The 19,361-nt window shown below is 37.0% G+C and overlaps 1 non-coding gene across 1 annotated transcript; it reads right to left on the bottom strand.

The window, feature by feature from the left end:
* Positions 1-19,024: 19,024 nt before the first annotated feature.
* On the bottom strand, positions 19,025-19,131 carry LOC132530138 (U6 spliceosomal RNA). The gene has a single exon (XR_009543694.1). It is a non-coding gene; the product is annotated as a U6 spliceosomal RNA (small nuclear RNA).
* Between the last annotated feature and the right edge of the window lie 230 nt (positions 19,132-19,361).

A 19,361-nucleotide genomic window follows, 5' to 3' on the forward strand; every position in this document is an offset into this window, starting at 1 on the left:
TTCATACTGTTCTCCATAGTGGCTGTATCAATTTATATTCCCACCAACAGTGCAAGAGGGTTCCCTTTTTTCCACACCCTCTCCAGCATTTATCATTTGCAGATTTTTTGATGATGGCCATTCTGACTGGTGTGAGGTGATACCTCATTGGAAATAAACACAGAGTAATTCTCTTGTCATCTTGATGTAAATTTTACTTACCTTTTAAATCATAGCTCACATCCTCCCTTCAGTTCTCAACCATTCTCCGACTTCTATGCCCCACTTCCATGATCCTTACTCTCAACAGATAACTTTGCCCCTATGGTATGAAAAAGATAAAGGCCATCCATAATTAGTAGAAATCCTCACAAATTATCTCCTCTCTCTCTCTCAACAAAAACTTCTTGAAGAGGGGTTCATATCAATTCCACTTCCTCATCCTCTGCTTGTTCTTCACCTATTGCAATTCAGCTTTTAGCCACACTGTTCTATTAAAATAGGCTCCCAATACAATCAAGGAGGACTTTCTAACTGGTAAATGAAATCACTGTATTCCTGCCTCTCTCCACACGATCTCTGTGACATTTGGCGTTACAGTTCTATCTTCCTTTCCCTTCCTCTTCTTCTTCCTTCTCATCCACAATACAATTTTCCCTTGCTTTAACTTTTTAAAATGCAGATTGTTCCATTTCTGGTTGCCCCAGGGACTCCTTTGCCTATGCTTGCTTGGAGTAGAGGTGAGGGAGGCTTATGCTTGGTTTTAGGTATTCTCAGAGTCACATGGCACCTGGGGCTGAAGGGCTCACCCCTACCCCCTTAACACTGATTGGCTCCTCTGCTTTGCTTTCTGTCATGCCTGGTATGCCCTCTGTGACCATTTCAACTCCAATTTGGTAGCCAGGCTTGGGGATAGAAAGTGCTTATGTCGTTACTTGGTATACAGTAAGTGCTTAATTAAAGCCAGATAATTATGGATGGATTTAAGTGATTTAATATAAATATTTTAATATTTTTTATAATTTGCATTTGCCATTAATTCTCAATAATGCTTCCTCCTCTTTAAAATAATTTAATTTATAAACAAATTAAAATTATCCATGAATTATCCTATGTCACTACTTTCTTCATTCCTCTATATTAATCATTTCTTTTATTAAACTTTGATCAATAGTTCTTTATATATATCATCAGAGTTCCAGTAAAGCCTTTTGATAATTTCCTGTATAATTAAAAAAAATACGTTTCACAGAGCAGGAATCGTAGAAGAATTTTAAGGTAAAGTTAAAGGTATTTCTGAAATAAAATGGAAGTTATACATTTGCTTTGGATGAGCATTTAGTTGGACTAAAATTAGCAATTAACAATAGAAATCACCATGCAATGCATTTTGGGCTTTAGTTTTTATCTTCAAGTTAGGATCTACCACCAAAGCCTTTGAAAAGACTGCTAATAGGCCAAACGATGTGTCATAACCTCTGGCTGGTGTAAAGAGGTGATGAACATGAAAAAAAAAATAGAGAAATGGGGCAGTGAGGTTTAGTAGAAAAATATAGAGGGCCTAGATTCAAGTTATATCTCCAGCACTCATAGCTCCGTGATAACTCACACTCTCTAAATGGGACCCTCCACGTTGGGAAGAATTCCACCTACCTATCTGTCTTCTAGTGCTGGAAATTTCTTCATGCATGGTAACTGCTATATACAATGTAAAGGATTATTTAGACTATCCTGCACCCAATAAATATGTATTATCAGTTGGCTAAATTGAATTGTCTTTTTCCTAAAAGACAGTACTTTCATGGACCAGGCAGATCAATCCCATGCTGCCTGAGGCAAATCATTTTTATCATAGTAACTGTTACTTTTACATCCCCAAATTTTACTTTGTTCATCTATAAAAAGGGATCATTAATAACACTTGTTTCATGGGAGAGTTGTAAGGATTCATTGAGATGATACACATAACTGGTTGGCAAATAGTGAGCAGTCGCCATCTCTGCCTACCTTTCTAGTCTTATTTTTAATAATCGTTTCTCATGTACCTTAAGAACTCTTCATATTGCCCTGTGTTCATGTTCTGAAATGCCATCTCCTCTCACCTCTGCTAGGAACACTGTTCTTCCATCCTCCTTTCTACCCACATTCTTCCCATAAAAAAAATGTACCTCTGTAAAGACAATTCACTTCTCCTTCTGGTGCTTGTCACTTCTGACCACCAGGCACGTTTTGAATCAATCTCTAGAATAATAACCTCCATTCCAAAACAACACCTCACTGTGTGAACAGTATTTTCACTATGGCTTTAAAAATGATAGGCAAGGTAGAACATCAAGCGACATCTGCCACTGCTTCCTCCCCCAGCCCCTACCATTCTAGGACATTTTTTTATAATGCTAATCTTTGAAAAATACATAGAAGAGTGCTGTTAGAAAAGAGTGATATTTTAAAATCATGGCTAGACGTACACGACTACAAAAATCCTAGGAAAGCAAAACTCCAGAAAAATGGAAGTCTATTACCATGCGAAACATTCAACTTTAAATTACTTTTTTATTTTTACCATATTAATCATTTTTGAAGTGTACAGTTCAATAGTGTTGAGTACATCCGTATTGCTGTGCAACCAACCTTCAAAACTCTTTTCACCTTGCAAAACTAAATCTCTGTACCCATTAAGCAACAATTTCCCATTTCACTCTCCCCCCATCCCCTGGCCAACCACCATTCTAGTTTCTGTCCTTATAAATTTGACTATTCCAGGTACCCTGGATAAGTGGAATTATCAATATTTCTCTTTTTGTGACTGACATTCCATTTAGCATAGTGTCCTCAAGTTTCATTCATGTTGTAGCATGTATCTGAATTTCCTTCCTTTCTAAGGCTGAATAACATTCCATTTTGTTTATCTATTTATCTGTTATTCAACTTAGGTTTTTTACATCTTTTGTCCATTGCGAATAATGTTGATAAAAACATGGGTATACAAATGTCTCTTTGAGACCCTACTTTCACTTCCTTTGGATGTATAGCCAGAAGTGGAATTGCTATATCACATAGTAACTTTTTTTTTTTTTCTTCTTTTTTTTGCGGTACGCGGGCCTCTCACTGTTGTGGCCTCTCCCGTTGTGGAGCACAGGCTCTGGACGCGCAGGCTCAGCAGCCATGGCTCACGGGCCCAGCCGCTCTGCGGCACGTGGGATCTTCCTGGACCGGGGCGCGAACCCGTGTCCCCTGCATCGGCAGGCGGACTCCTAACCACTGCGCCACCAGGGAAGCCAAGTAACTTATTTTTAATCTTTTGAAGAAACACCATATTGTTTTCACAGCATCTACACCATGTTACATTTCCACCAACGCTGAATGAGGGTTCCAATTTCTCCACATCCTCACCAGCACTTGATGTTTGTTTTGTTTGTTTTTATAGTATCCAGCCTAATGGGAGTGCTTCACTACCCTTTTTGGGGTCTGCCATTGATCCTTTTTGTAGAATCTTTCTTCTAACACTGGCTCCCTAGCCATAAAGAGCAGATCCAAAAACACAAAGAGCCACAAAGAGCAGATCCTTGTGCTGGTGCAAGTTTCTAGGCCTCAAAAAAGCAGAGATTAGCAGATGTCTTTGACTTTTTGGCTATCAAACTCAAATTTCCAGATACATACGTTGCCTCCTCAGGATTTTTGTTCTGTCTTAATTTGGGTTTACACTAAGTTAATCCCTTAGACTCAAGACTGTTCAATTTTCCTGCCATTTGTAAAACACTGATTACCTCTTCAGGCAGAATTAATGTACCCTTTAATTTTTTTCCCAAGACTTTCTATATATTGCTTAAGTTGATACATTACAGTAAAATTATTTGCTTATGTATTTCTCTGGAGCAGACCCAACAGACCCCACTTTGTTTTGACTAAAAGAACTTTTCTTTTGAATAGCCTATAACCAGCTAAAAACCTATATTCCACAGACTCTTTTACAGCCAAGGCTACCCACATGACACAGTTCTGATTAAGAGAATAACTGGAACATTGTTGGTTATTTCTGAATAAGTTTTGTTTTCCTAATGTAGGTATAACTTGTTTTCCTAATGTAGGTATAACTTCCTTCTTTATAACTGGAATACAGATGAGAGGATAGACATGGAGCAGCCATTTTGGAGGTCTGTGGCAACCATGAAAATAAAAGCCATATGTGAAGGATGATGAAACAAAAACATAAAAAGAAGCTATAATGATGTAATGGAACTTCCGGTACCATGCTTAGCTGTGTACTATGGATTTTTAAAAAATATGATAAAATATCAACCTGTTTGGTAAAGCCACTGTTTCCCAGTATTTTTTTCACATCACAAAATATATAGAAAATGATAATATTTGATACTTACAAGGAAAAGGCTCATAGACAAAGTTGAATATTCAGAATGCTCTTTTTGCTCTCAAGTACCTTATCTTGTCACACCTATTAACACATCAGCAAAACAATAATGTACTGTGTAGCACGCCTGTTGGGAATCTCTGACTAAACCACAACAGTCATATTGTTTTTTCAAGGAGCTGAACTTAATTTCTTACTAATAGAGTTTCTCTAGCTAGACAATGAGATTATTGAGAGTAAAACTATGCATTATTTATCTTGTTTCTCTCTTACCCAGTATGCTGCTAGAAATACAGTAATTACTCAACAAATATTTATTGAATAAATGAAAAGAAAAAATAATTCATTATTTCAGACTGACTGGTTTTCTCATAGTTCTGGATTGTGCTCCTTTCTGACTAAAAGGCGTTATTCATTTTCTCCCTGCCTGGAAAAACTTCCTAATTCCTCTCCATGTACCCAAATCCTATTCATTCTTCAAAGTTCTTCTTAACTCTCATCTCTTCCATAAAACTCTTCTTAACATTTTGGGTCAGATCATACCATTTTATTCCTTTCTCTGTACTTCTATAATTCATGCTGAAAGAAAGGTTCACTGTGGCCTTAAAAATACAGGTGTCCTCCAACTAATGACCCAGCTTTTCCAGGTCATATGCTAGCCATATTTCCTAATGACAGAAGGCTGTACTTTGGATATTCCTTTTCTAAAAACATATTTCATTCCATGAAAATACAAACAATTGATGACAAAATAAAAAATTAATCAAGCAAACAATAAAAAAAAAAGAATTACATTTTAAATGTTCTCCTTGGGGCAATGCTTTGTCTGAGATAAATCAGCTGCAGTTTCCTAAAGTATGAATCCAGTAAAGTTGGGATAAGCACACTAAATTAGTCAGAATCTCCCTAGGTTAAACACTGAGATTTTTCAGCTCTTAGAACTGCATTTAGAGATATTATCATCTGTCCCAAAATTTCTACTGAAAATTTGATACAAGGTAGGCTTATAAGGTCTTTGGATGGTAAGCTAGAGCTGGGCCTTTTATTTCCTGCAACAATTCTCTCCTGTCTAATTCATCACATTCAATACTGTGGAGAAAACTCACCTTTCTGGACATAATTAGATGCTTTTGGATCAATGCTTAGAGCTTCCCCTTGAGCGCTAGGAATTCACTAGTATTCCTCTTGCTACAATCAAATTATTCTTTCCTCACTCTAAAATATCTTTTATTTTTCACTTTTCCTGTTTTTCAGTATTTTGGAGAGATAATATTTTACCAGAATTTTTGCTCAGGTGTGTTTGATTGTACATTCATATCATCAAAAGTTATTGCATTTATATCCATGTATTTAGTGAACTGGACACTGTTTAAACAGTCTGGTGTATCACCCTCCTACTGCTTTCTTTTAGCTGGCTTTGAAGAATTACTCAGGCCTCAGTTTGAGTCTACCATGAGGAACACTGCCATCTAACATAGTACCTTTTTAGTATATCCAAAAGGGTACTATAATATTTTTGAATTTGATATATTTAATGTTTCTAGAATTTGCAGCCTATTAAGACCTTTATTCTTTGTTGGAGTATCATTTGTAGGTAACCCCTTTAAAATCTCTACTGATAAATACAGCAGGACTGGTTGAGATGTTGAAGAAGGGGCAAAGACTGAGAAATGTACACTAGCCTTAGACCAAAATTTTCTACTGTAGCTCTTAAAATTTTTGTGACTTTGGACAATAACTAAGTCACTATAAGTCTTTGCTTTCTCATCTGGAAAATGAAGCTGGTTCTAAACTTACCTACCACACAGAGTTGTTATAAAAATTCATTAAGATATACAACATGCTTTGTAAATTGAAAACTTTATTGTGAAAATCCAACTACATATGTTAGTATCCAGTATTCACACATTGACCCACATTCTCCCTATGAAAGGGAATAGTGCTTTTCATATTGTACGGCTATTTCACTATTTTGAATTGTATTAATGTTCTTAATCATTTGGTTAATGTATCCCTTGGATATTTCTGGGTTGGTTTACTCCCAGTTTGCTACCAAACTGAAATATTACTGTACTGTACTCTGTTCTCATGGAGGGAAGAAATGCTTACCTTCTTGCTTAAAGTGATTTAAATCTGAAATAATGGGCTTTATACCTTCAAATTTTTTATATTCCTTGATAACTGGATGGGTAATAAATGTTCTAAATTGGTTGAGCATTAAACACTCATGGCTTATAAACAGACTTTATTTGGGGTTGTACTCTTTGCTTATCTTTTGGGTTTTCATATCAGATACCTTTCAGTCTTGAAGAAGCAGTTACAATGAAATATCTTAGAGGGAATTCCCTGGCAGTCCACTGGTTAGGGGTCCATGCTTCCACTGCAGGGGGCATGGGTTTGATCCCTGGTCAGGGACTAAGATCCCACACACCACGTGGTACAGCCAGAAATAAAATAAAATAAAATATCTTAGAACTGAGCAGTCACTTATCACTGGTTAGAGATAATCCGTGGCCCTGTACAATGTGCCCATGGCCGGTTCTGGTAGTTTATTTTGAAAGGTTAGTTCACAGTACCAAAGAAGCCCTTTTAACGGGAAGCTCATAGGGCCTGTTTACCAGGTAATTCTGCCACATGCATTCAACTTGCAACTGTTTTTAAATTCAGAGCATAAGGCCTTCTGCAGGTATGGCTTTCAGTAGGTTGTAAAGTGTTTAAACAGATGGGACATTGTTATTAGCGTGGATAATATATTTTCATCATATTAGCGTTGAAAGTGATTTTCCAGATAATGGCTTAGACAAATGTTTGTAGAATCTGTCTAGTTAATTCACCAAAAATGCAGCCTGGCTTTCAGGAGCAATTCTACTTTTATTGAATGTTTTTGATTAAACATTTAACTCCAGTGAGTTTCTTACCACATTGTTAAAGAAACTCTGTTGCTTTGTTTTCTTCTTGGAGTCATTGTTATTGTATTATTTAACCTAATAGTGACTTCTGACTAATCCAGAAACCCATTTTAAGCTAAATAGCTACACATTTTACTATATATTAAGTGATTTATTTAAAAAATAATCTCAACAAAGGTCTTTTTATATTTCCATAGGTATCATGGAGTACAGGGCAAAGTGTTGTTTGAACTTACTAGATGAGATACTGTAGCGGGGGTCCAAACCTGATGAATTATGCACTCTTCAACCTAAGAGTTAGCCACAGAATAGCTATGTCATCTATTTATTCCATCAGCAAATTAAGTGTATCATACGTAGCAGTCACTGGGCTAGGTGCTGGGGACACAAAAGATAAAAAAGAGTATCTTTTCTTTGTGAAGACAAAGAAATGACTGACATTTAAAAATTACATTTGCAACTTGTAATTAGGGCTCCGTGGGGACTTAATACTTATGAGCTGAGTGGCTGAGTTACATAAATTGTTCTGTCTCAGCCCCAATTTCCCCATTAGGATGGAGGATATTAACCATATAGGCTTCCAGAGTTGCTGGAAGAGTTAAATGGGATATGGCTGGCCTGGTATAAATGGAAGCTGTATAGAGTGGGAAAAAAAAATAACGAAGATTTGAATAACTTAGAGTTCACAATATTTACACACCATTTATGTCCTTCCCTAAATTTCTCAGCTGATAAATATTCTAGCAACTATTTCAGTATTGCTTTGATTAGTTTTGAGGTTCTTTGAGTCTCTAAATTGCCAAGTTCCTGGTTATTGTTATAACCTATGTGAGACATAGAGAAGCCCTGATAGCAGCTCTTGGTTTGGCTGACTGACATTTTCTTTGTTTTTGGTTTCCTGACTCAGTTATAAAACCTATATCACCAATGCTAACACCCCTCCACCAACAAATAAAAAATTACTCATGGGCTTCCCTGGTGGCGCAGTGGTTGAGAGTCCGCCTGCCGATGCAGGGGACACGGGTTCGTGCCCCGGTCCGGGAGGATCCCACATGCCGCGGAGCGGCTAGGCCCGTGAGCCACGGCCGCTGAGCCTGCGCGTCCGGAGCCTGTGCTCCGCAACGGGAGAGGCCACAACAGTGAGAGGCCCGCGTACCGCAAAAAATAAAAAAAAATAAAAAAAAAAATAAAAATAGCTGTGTTGGCTTCCTATTGCTGCTGTGATAAACTACCACAAATTTAGTGGCTTAAAGTACACCAATTGATTCACTTAGAGTTCTGGAGGACGGAAGTCTAAAATGGATCAGCAGAGATGCATTCCTTCTGGAGGCTCTGGGGCAAATCCAGTTCCTTGCCTTTTCTAGCTTCTAGAGGCTGCCCACATTCCTTGGCTCATGGCTCCACATCACTCCAACCTCTGCTTCTGTTGTCACCTTGCTCTCTGATTCTGACTCTACTGCCTCCCTATTACAAGGCCCCTGTAGTTACAATGAACTCACTGGCATAACCCAAGATATTCTCACATCTCAAGTTTCTTAATCACATCCACAAAGCTCCTTTTGCCACGTAAAGTAACATATTCACAGCTTCCAGGGATTAAGCCAGGGGCATCTTTGGGAAGCTATTATTTTTACCTACCACAAAGTATAAGAGATGAAAAGAAATCTAAAACATATTTTATTTTTCGGGAATTAGCTGAGATGGCAGAAAATAGACAAAGAACAGGTGATGAAGAAATGTGACACTCTCTTTCAATGGACATAATAAATTCTGTTAGGGCTAATTGAGGGAAAAGCCAGACAGTGGTGTGAATTATATAGTTTTGTTCATCAAAGCAGTATATTGGCATTGACTAACAAAGAATAACTAGGACTAAGCTAATTGAAAATGACCTAGTAGACATTGTTAAGAAATTTGTTTGTTAAGAAATTTGTTTGGGGGAACAGATAGGAAGAGTTAGAAATTAGCATATGGATTCATCATGAAATAATCATAGTTTGTTATTTTTTATGGTAGTCTAGAGATCAAAAAAGTTTCTTGGATATTATTTTCCTTTTAATACTGTGAGCACCCTTATAAGGTGTATGTGTTTTGAACCCTATATTTCTGATGAAGCATTGAGGCTCAGATATATTAAATAGCTAGCTCAGGGTTCCAGACTGGAATGCTAGGTGAGGGACTAACTGGCAAAGATCGAATCTGTGAACTCTGATGACTCAGTGTACCTGAAATCCATTAGATCCCAAAAGTACCTGAAAATTTCCCTTTCAAGTCTTGTTTACACTATGAATTCCCCTTGATGTGCTAAATGATCACAGTTTAAGACTACAGAAAGTTCTCTCAGTTAACAAATAACACCCTTTTTTTCTTATTTTCTTATTTCTAATATCACTGTTAATGCAATTCATCACATCCCTGAGGTGAGCTACTACTGCATTCAATAGTACACTCTTTATCTTACCTTCTTTCACAACCACCAGCAAAACTAAATGCTGTCTTTTATTTTCTGAACCATTTCTAATAAAGGACCAAGCATTTTTACCAACTCTCAAAGATGACCTACCTACAATTGATTTCACAAATTATTAATCCCTGTTTAGTAATGAACCACTTGCAGCTGGTAAACATTGGAGCACGCTTACTAGAACCTGCCCATGTGAGAAGCAACAAGCAAATTAAACCTGCATCTGCCTTTGTGACTCTCAACGTGAGACTCACAGCAGATATGCCATGCCTTCCAGTTGGGCTCCTACTGCAGCTCCTCTGGAGGACAGATACCTATGTTTTACTGCTTCTTGTTCCATGAAATTCATTTCGTGTTGACTAGAGAGCCAACATTTTAAGTCAGACAAACAAAAGCATACTCGTATAATTTGGTGCAAAATCTGTCCTCAGTTTTAACTAATCTGGAGGATAACAATTTATCCCTTTGAACTACCCCCAAAGGATCCCAAAGTGACATTCCATCATTCTATATTTATTCTCTAAATGCAGGCAATTACCATCCAGATGTTTTCCTGGGGTGAAAGAAAATCTTGATTTTTATGTAAAGGCAAGAGATACTATTTATTTAAAGATATATAAACAACAACAAAAATGTACCAAATAACTCTCTGGGCTCTCCAGCTTTATAGATTCCATGATTCAAATTTGTGCCTCAGCAAAATACATCACAGTATATTACAGGTCATCAGTTTCATTGTCACTTGGTCCACCTGTGCATTTTCCAAGCATCTTCTGAATTGATTTACTTAGCTAACTTCACATGTATTCATCATCAGGACCACAAATGGCTTACAGTGAGCTGAATAATGTCAAGAAACCTTTAGTCTAGCCTCTGTGTGAATTACCAGAGGATCTTCCTACTGCAATTAATGAAGTGCCAATCAGGGAGATTCCTTATATACTCAATTTCTGTACACACCTCACCCTTCACTACTTCCACAGTCATTATGCTTTCATCTTCTCACATCTAGCCTAGACAGCTGTTACATCTACTTTAAAATATTTTTTTCCTTAACAAACTCCTTGTTTTATGTTATTGTCCAGTGAGGCTTACAGACTAGAAGAAAAAAGCCAACAAAACAAAACATCAGGTACTCTATCATTTTGAAAGGTTCCAATTGCATAAGCCTTTATGACACAGACTTCTGCTATATTTTGTATCAGCAGCTTGTCACATGGGTCCCAGTTCATAGTATGGGTCATTATTTTCCAAATTGAATTTGCTTATCTGCTCTTCCCTTTATGGGTAACACTACCTAGGACACCAAGCTCACACTACTTTTAAGAGTGCTCTTTTGAAATCTTTTTCTCTCCATTTTTGAACACTGCACTGGAATTAATAATATAACATATGTATCTGGTAAAATGGCTCATTTTAATCAGGCTCTTCTGTTCCTGTGGTGTCTCAGACTTAAGGAAAAAACTTTGACTTTTGATTATTTTCTTCTATTTCATTTTTCAAACTCTCATTTTACCTAGTTCTGCCATAAAGCAATTTTTTGAAAAAGCACTGCTTTCTGGTTTCTCGATCAGTTAAAAAACCTGTGGTCTGAGATCCTCCTTCCTACTCAGCCCCACACTAAAGCAAGTGACCTTGTTGCAAGCCGAATATTGTTCTTTGCTTTGATGCTCACATCCCCACCATTTTGTATGCTATTACTATTGTCGGCTCTTATTAGTGTGGACAGAGCCATCCCCAGGATAAAGCCCACCAGAGAAATGGCTTTATGCTCCAAACACCAGGTAGCTCACACTTTTGTCACTAGGCTGCAAGTCAGAGAGCTGTGGTGGGGGGCAGGCAAGGTAGGGAGATGGTGGGAGGAAAGTCCTTGATAGAGAATACTACAAAGAACCGAGCTCACATTTTTCAATAATTTATCAACCTCCCTTTCTGCTTCATATCCCTACCCTCCTCCTTTTCTCTCACACTGCACCATCAAGTCCCCCATCCCCAAAAGAAACAGGCAATACTATTCCATCCATGTATTCACACATTCTCTGTATCAGTTTTGGTTTTAAACGATCATCACCAACTCAGCCTTCTTTACCTAAAGTGAAATTTACTGAACTGTTATGGGGCCTCACAATATTAATGGGAGGTAAGTGGACAGAACTGATAAGACCCAAGAATAACTGAGGAATGGGAAGTAGAAATCACATCAAAAGTAACGCTGCAGGGCTTCCCTGGTGGCGCAGTGGTTGAGAGTCCGCCTGCCGATGCAGGGGACACGGGTTCGTGCCCCGGTCCAGGAAGATCCCACGTGCCACGGAGCGGCTGGGCCCATGAGCCATGGCTGCTGAGCCTGCGCGTCCGGAGCCTGTGCTCTGCAATGGGAGAGGCCACAACAGTGAGGCCCGCATACCGCAAAAAAAAAAAAAAAAAAAGTAACCCTGCAGAATTGGTCTGATCCACAAGCTGCTACAGCTGAGGTGCATATGAGGGTGTCTTTAGAATGCAAAGCCCTGGGAGGAAGATCTGAATGACCACAGCTACTGTTAGTCCAAACTGAATTTTTGTATGAATTATTGTAGAATATGGCATCCCATCTGGGGAGACACAGCCCCATAGGTGCCAGGCGTGGCAAGCAGACCCCAGCTGATTTTCAGTCCCCATTGACCATCTTGATAGGGTGTTCTTATGAATGGGGCTCAACCTGCATAATCTTTCCCAGGACTCTGAGGTTGGGTTGTGCCTGACTGAAACAGGAAGGGACGGAGAGAAGGATCTGATTCACTTAATATTCTTAGTGGGAGGTGGGCACTGTATACGGTGGAGAATCCACCAAAAGGGAAAATGGAGGAGGATAATTAAAAAGAAGTTTAAATATTGGAAAAATATTGAGAAAGACCCATTGCCTGCCCAGGGATCTAAAGACATCATTTGTTACATCATTTCATTTTCATTTTCCCTTGAATGAAAGTACTTATAGGCTCCGAGGAGTGCCAAGGATGAAAGGACTTCCCCTCTTTATGATTTGTATGGGCTTCAACAACCCTAAATTCAGCCTCCTTAGACTTTACAAGATCACATGTAAGTGATATTATAAGAAAAGGATACATAGTCAATGTTAAACAACTAGGAGATCATTCTTCCCTTATTTAGTATAGCATTTTTAGGGAGAGAGTTATACAAATTATACAGTTTAGGAAATGTGGTCTTTAATAACATGAATGCTTAGACCAAATTTTGGTTTTGCTTAAATTAAGTGCATGTTTCGGTTAGTGATCATATGCCCTTGGTATATCTGGAATAAAGTAGTATGCTATCCCTTAAATTTTTGTTTTGTATGTTTGTAATGATTCCAGTAGCTTTCTGATTATACAAAGATTAAACACATGGTTTTCATTTCAGTTCTCTCCCCAAACCTCATTAAAGTGAAAGTAAAGGAATTAAAAATGGTAAAAACACAAAGAAAAAGAATGCAAGAAGAGACAATAATAGATTGAAACGGCAACTACTTGTAGTAAATGGAAAGTGAATGGAGGAGTTAGTATTGCTGAGAAAGCTGGATAAAAGTACTGGCTGGAGAGAAAGACAGTGAGAACTGTGCTTAGTTCTTTCTCCAGATCCCTGCACAGGCTCTGGGAAAGGGCATTACACAAAGCAGGGAAGGTATGCTGCAATCAGGAAGGTGGTGGGAAGTCTCTTTAGAGACAGGTAAAATCTTCTTCCCTGGTGTGTGCAGTCAACAGATTCACCCATCTTGAGTCTGGCAGGAGACTGCAGGTTTATCCTGAATCGGAATAAGAGGCCCTCATCTGTGACATGAATGGACCTTGAGGGCATTATGCTAAGTAAAATAGCCGGACAGAGAAAAACAAATACTGTAAGATATCACTTACATGTGGAATCTAAAAAAAAAAAAAAAAAAAAAAAAAATCATAGAAATAAGAGTAGAATGGACTGGAGGGTGGGAAAAATGAGAGGTTGGTCAAAGGGTACAAACTTCCAGTTATAAGATGAATACGTTCTGGGAATCTAATGTACAGCATAGTGACTATATAGTTAACAATACTATATTATATACTTGAAAGTCCTTTAAAAGAGTAGATCTTAAATGTTCTCACCATACCAACACACAAAATGGTAATTATATGAGGTGACAGATGTATTAACTAACTTTATTGTGGTAATAATTTCACAATACACAGAAGTATCAAATCATCACATCATATACCTTAAACTTACACAATGTTATTTGTCAATTATATGTCAACAAAGCTGGAAAATTTTAAATAAAAAATCAATTGCATTTCTATATACTAGCAGTGGACACATGGAAAACAAGGCAAATGAATTACCTACGTATAATTCTAGCAAAACATCTACAAGACTTGTGAGGTAAAAACTACAACATATTGATGAAAGAAATCAAAGAAAATTTAAGTAAATGGAGAGGTACCCTATTAAAAAAAAAAAAAAGAATAAGATGCACTGAGCTCAGGGACAGGAGGTAGAGCAGAAGGCAGAAGAGAGGAGCCAAACTGAAAACAGATAATTAAATAAATGTTTAGACACTGAACTATGCAACTAATGCCCCCCATAATGCTTATCATACACTGCTACCAGGAGATTGGAGGGTTATGTTTTGGGGAAAATGGGATGGGCTGTGGGGTGGGATTCCCAATATGAAATGAAAAAATTCCAAATCAACCACTCTCAAGGAGAAGTCTCTCAGCTGGAAGATTTCATGTTCTCACACAGACCTTCAATCCAAGCTTCTGATGCCCCAATCTTAAAAATGAACAGCTAACAAAAATCCCAGGCTATAGAGGAAAGCCCCACCTAAAAATAAAGACATCAAAGAGAAAAAAAGAACTCACAGAGAACAGGAATGCAGAGAACAGATGAAGACTATAATTAAAACTATAATTTATGTTCTCAGATAAATAAGTCATTGCATCCAATAGGATACTATAAAAGTGGAACTGTCAGCTAGAGCTCTTAGAGACTAGAAATATGAATATAGACATTAAAATCCAAAGAGCTAGATAATAAAACCAAGGTATCATAGAAAGCAGATACAAAAACCAAGGTATCATAGAAAGCAGAACAAAATTAAATGAAAAATATGATAGACATAAAAAGATAAGATTATTAGTAGATCAGTCCAGGAAGTCCAAAGGCTGACCAAAAAGAGTTCCCCAAACAAGATAACAGAAGGGAGGAAATTAGTAAATGAAGAACACAATAAAAAGTTCCAAAACTAAAACAATGAAGTTTCCAAATAAACAGAGCCTAGAAAATGTCTAGCAGAACTATTAAGAAAATGATCACACTAAGGCCCATCACTGTGAGACTTCAAAATACTGGCAACACTGAGAAGACGCAAAAATATTCAAGCAGCAAAATTAAAAAGTTCACATTTGAAAGGAAACAAATTTAGGATCAAATTGGACTCCTCAAGAGAAATATTCAAGGCAAGAAATCAAGGAAAAAATGGGGACAAAATTCTGGATTCTCCAAAACCAGAAGAAGTCATTACAAGAAATAAAAACTAGAGACCAATATTGTTCATGAGTATAGATGCAACATCCTCAATCAAATATTAGCAAATCAAATCCAACAATATATTAAAAAATTATACAACATAACCATGTGGGATTTTTTTTCTGGATATACAAGGCTAGTTCGACACTTGAAAATCAAGTAATGCACTATATCACATCAACAGGATAAAGAAGAAAATTATATGATCTTATCAAGAGTTGTAGAAAAAGCATTTGACAATATCTAACACTCATTCATGAGTAAAAACAAAAACAAACAAAAAACCCAAAACCCAAAACAACACACTCAGTAATCTAAGAATAGAAGAGAAATTTCTCAACTTGATATAGAACATTTACAAAATACCTACAGCTAACAGTATACTTATTGGTGAGAAATGAGATTTTTTTTCCCCCCACTAAGATCAAGAACAAGGCAAGGATGTCCCTCTTACCATTCCTACTCAACATCATAGTAGAAGTCCTAGCTTTTACAATAAGAAAAGGAAACAAAAGGTATACAAATAGGGAAGGAAAACAAAACAGAACAAAACTGTCTTTGTTCACAGATGATTGCCTACAAAAATTCCCAAAGAGTTAACAACAAAGAAAACAACAAAATTAAACTACCAAATGCTGGTGAGGATGTAGAAAAATAGGAACTCTTAATTATTCATTGTTGGTGGGAATGCAGCATGCTACAGCCACATTGGAAGACAGTATGGTAGTTCCTTACAAAGCTAAATTTGGTTTTACTATATGATCCAGCAATTGTGCTTCCAGGTTATTTACCCAAATGAGTTGAAAACTTTTGTCCTTACAAAAACCTGTATATGAATGCTTAAAGAGACTTTATTCATAATTGCCAAAATATTGGAAGCAACTGAAATGTTCTTCAAAAGATGAATGGATAAAGTGATACATTCATACAACAGAATATTATTCAACAATAAAGAGAAATGAGCTGCTGAGTTACTGAAAGACAAGGAGGAAGCTTAAGTACATATTGTTAGTGGAAAAAGTCAGTCTGAAAAGGCTGCACTCTGTATGATTCCAACTATATAACATTCTGGAAAAGGCAAAACTTATAGAGACAGTAAAAGATCAGTGGTTGCCAGAAGTTTGGGGAGAGGGAGGATGGATGAGTTAAAAAAAAAGTTCTGGACTCTAATGACCGACAATTATCCCACATGGAGAATGAACTTGCCCCTTCCCAAGACCTCCAAAAGTCTTATCCCACTATGGGGTCAAGTTCAGGCTCAAGTTCAGAATATTTCATCATTTAAATTAGTTTGAAGTAGAGTGGGGTAAGAGGAGGCTTCTCAGGGGAAGTTCCTCAGTCACAGCTTTTAAAGAATAATTTATATTGATTTGAAGGCTAGTGAACTGAGAGACCAGTTGTTTGACACCTTCCCTTCCTCCTTTGTATACATACACCCTGTGATTAGATAATTGTAAAAAAAAAAGGTAAAGGGAGGCCCAGAGTAGTCACTAGTCAACAACAATTATGAAATCCAATGGGCACCTGCTTCCAGTCCTTGATTAAGGCTCAGTTCTCCTTTCTGCAAGAGGCTCTTCCTATCTTTTAGTGAGTCATCTTCCTTTTCTTTAGAAATGGCCTGTGTTTGTAGCTGAGTAGCTTTCTTTGTCTGCTTCCTGTTCATTAAAGTTGTTGGCCCAGAAGCCTCTTTTCAGTGTAAATGATTTCTGTTCAATTCATTCAAAGCTGTAGGTGCTTCCATAGTTATAGTTTCTTATAAATCTTATTGTAGTCGACTCCATTAGACAAAGCCACTCCCACAAGTCTCTTTGAGATAGACTTCATTTTACTTTGGGCCAAGCGTAAGGGTCTTTTGGACAAGGCCTTTAAGATTCTTAAAGCCTTTATCTAGCCGAGAGGGTCTCTGAGATATAACCTTAAATCTCTCTGAGGTTACAACTAGAACTCTTGTAGCCTACTCTAATATGACCACCTAATCAAAAGTGTTCTTCCCCTTTCCCCTACTGTGTAGTCAACCATAGAACTTAATATTTCTTGATATTTTCTAGTTTATTTAAAAAAATTTTCATTTGATTGTTATCTGCCGCTGCTGATTAAAATGTAGGATCCATGGGATAAACGATTTCATTTTGTTTTCCATAGTGTACCCAGGGCCAAATCCAGTGTCTGTTACATAGTGGGTCATAAAAATTGATGACTGAAACAATAAGTGAGCATTACTGATAATAGTGGTATTGGTACTACTGGTTATTGATTTAATAATAACAGTTAGTTGAAATGCATTTAGAGAGAAAGCCACATGTTTCCATTAAAAATGAGTTTTGGCTTAATTATAGGGCCCTTGTGGCTATACCAAAAGTGGGGATACACCCCAAAGGATGCCATCACACTCCCCCTTGGCCTATATCTGTATTAGATTTCCATATCAATGGAATTAACTATTCTTATTCCCAGTTTCCTACTTATCTCAGAGGGCTGTTAGAAGAATTAAAAATAAATTCCTACCTAGCACTTGATAGAAGAAGCACTAGATGTAGTATAGCTTTTACTATTGTTAAGAGAGGGAAAGAACTTCCATCCTGGAGTGAATCTTTACATTTCATTCATCATCCTTACTTCAGTAACAAATTATTTGATCATGAAATGTGTTTTAATAACTATTTTTTCATTATTAGACACTCTGACATGCTTCTATATATTTATTTTTTTGAGGGTTATCTGCATCTTTCCTTTTTTAAAAAAAATTATTTTATTGAAGTATAGTTGATTTACAATGTTGTGTTAATTTCTACTGTACAGCTAAGTGATTCAGTTATACATATATATACATTCCTTTTCATATTCTTTTCCATTATGGTTTATCACAGGATATTGAATATAGTTGCTTCTATATATTAAATAGAGATTCCCATCCCATCATGAAATAGTCAATAATAGAGTAACAATAAAAATAATAACTAATAAAGTATTGTCTATGGCAAAATTTTACCTCTTATTAAAATGGATGCTGAATTGTTACTGGCAATTTATAATCCAGGTGCTATTAGGTTAGACCAGAATGACAAAATAGGGACATTTCCATTTTTCTACAAATATCTTCTGACACCAGCATTCATTCTTGTAAATTGAGGGAAGTGATAGTATGTTGAGATTATTTCCTAGTTTGTCTTTTTTTCTGTCCTTGAGAGGTCTTCACACACAGCCCCATATTCATTTTCAGAAGCAGCATAAGCCCAGGGCTTCCTCACTCTAATTCCCCGCACTAAACACTTTATATAACATTCAATCCTAATGGTAACACTGCAAGGTAGATATTGCAGCAGGGTTAGATAAATGTTTTCAGTAAAGGGCCACAGATTAATTTTCTTAGGCTCTGTGGGCCATGCAGTCCCTATTGTAACTTTCTGTCTGGTCACAAGAAAGCAGCATAGAAAGCAGACCATACGTAAACAAATGAGCGTGGCTATCTTCCAATAAAGCTTTATTTATGGATCATGAAATTTAAATTTCATACTATATTTGTATGTCATGAAACATTCTTCTTTCTTTGATTTTAATACTTAAAGATTTAAAAAATTAGCTTGCAAGTTGAGCCAAAACAGATGGCAAGCCACATTTGTCCCAGAGGTCCTAGTTTGCTGATCCCTGTAATGTACAGACTAGGAAACTGGGTTCAGAGAGGTCACAAAACCTCCCCAAAGTGACACTACCAGTGAGCGGGGGAGCCCAGACTCAAAAGTGGGTATCTCTGATTCTCTCTTTTCTTTTTTTTAAAATATGGAACGCTTCACGAATTTGCATGTCATCCTTGCGCAGGGGCCATGCTAATCTTCTCTGTATCGTTCCAATTTTAGTATATGTGCTGCCAAAGCGAGCATTCTGATTCTTAACTCATGTGGTATATTGCCTCTTGGACAGTGATCTTAACTCTTATCTTAAATTTTAAAACTTTAAATAGTTTAAATAAACTAGAGTTTATTTAAATAAGTAGTTAAATAAACTACTTATCTAAAAAAAGTAGTTAAATAAGTAGTTTAAATAAACTAGAAATTCAGATCACTTTTGTTTAGCCTGGAAACCTGACCACTGCTTACAACATTTTATATAT

This window comes from Lagenorhynchus albirostris, chromosome 11, assembly GCF_949774975.1.
Source record: "Lagenorhynchus albirostris chromosome 11, mLagAlb1.1, whole genome shotgun sequence".
In the NCBI taxonomy this organism is placed as follows: domain Eukaryota; kingdom Metazoa; phylum Chordata; class Mammalia; order Artiodactyla; family Delphinidae; genus Lagenorhynchus; species Lagenorhynchus albirostris.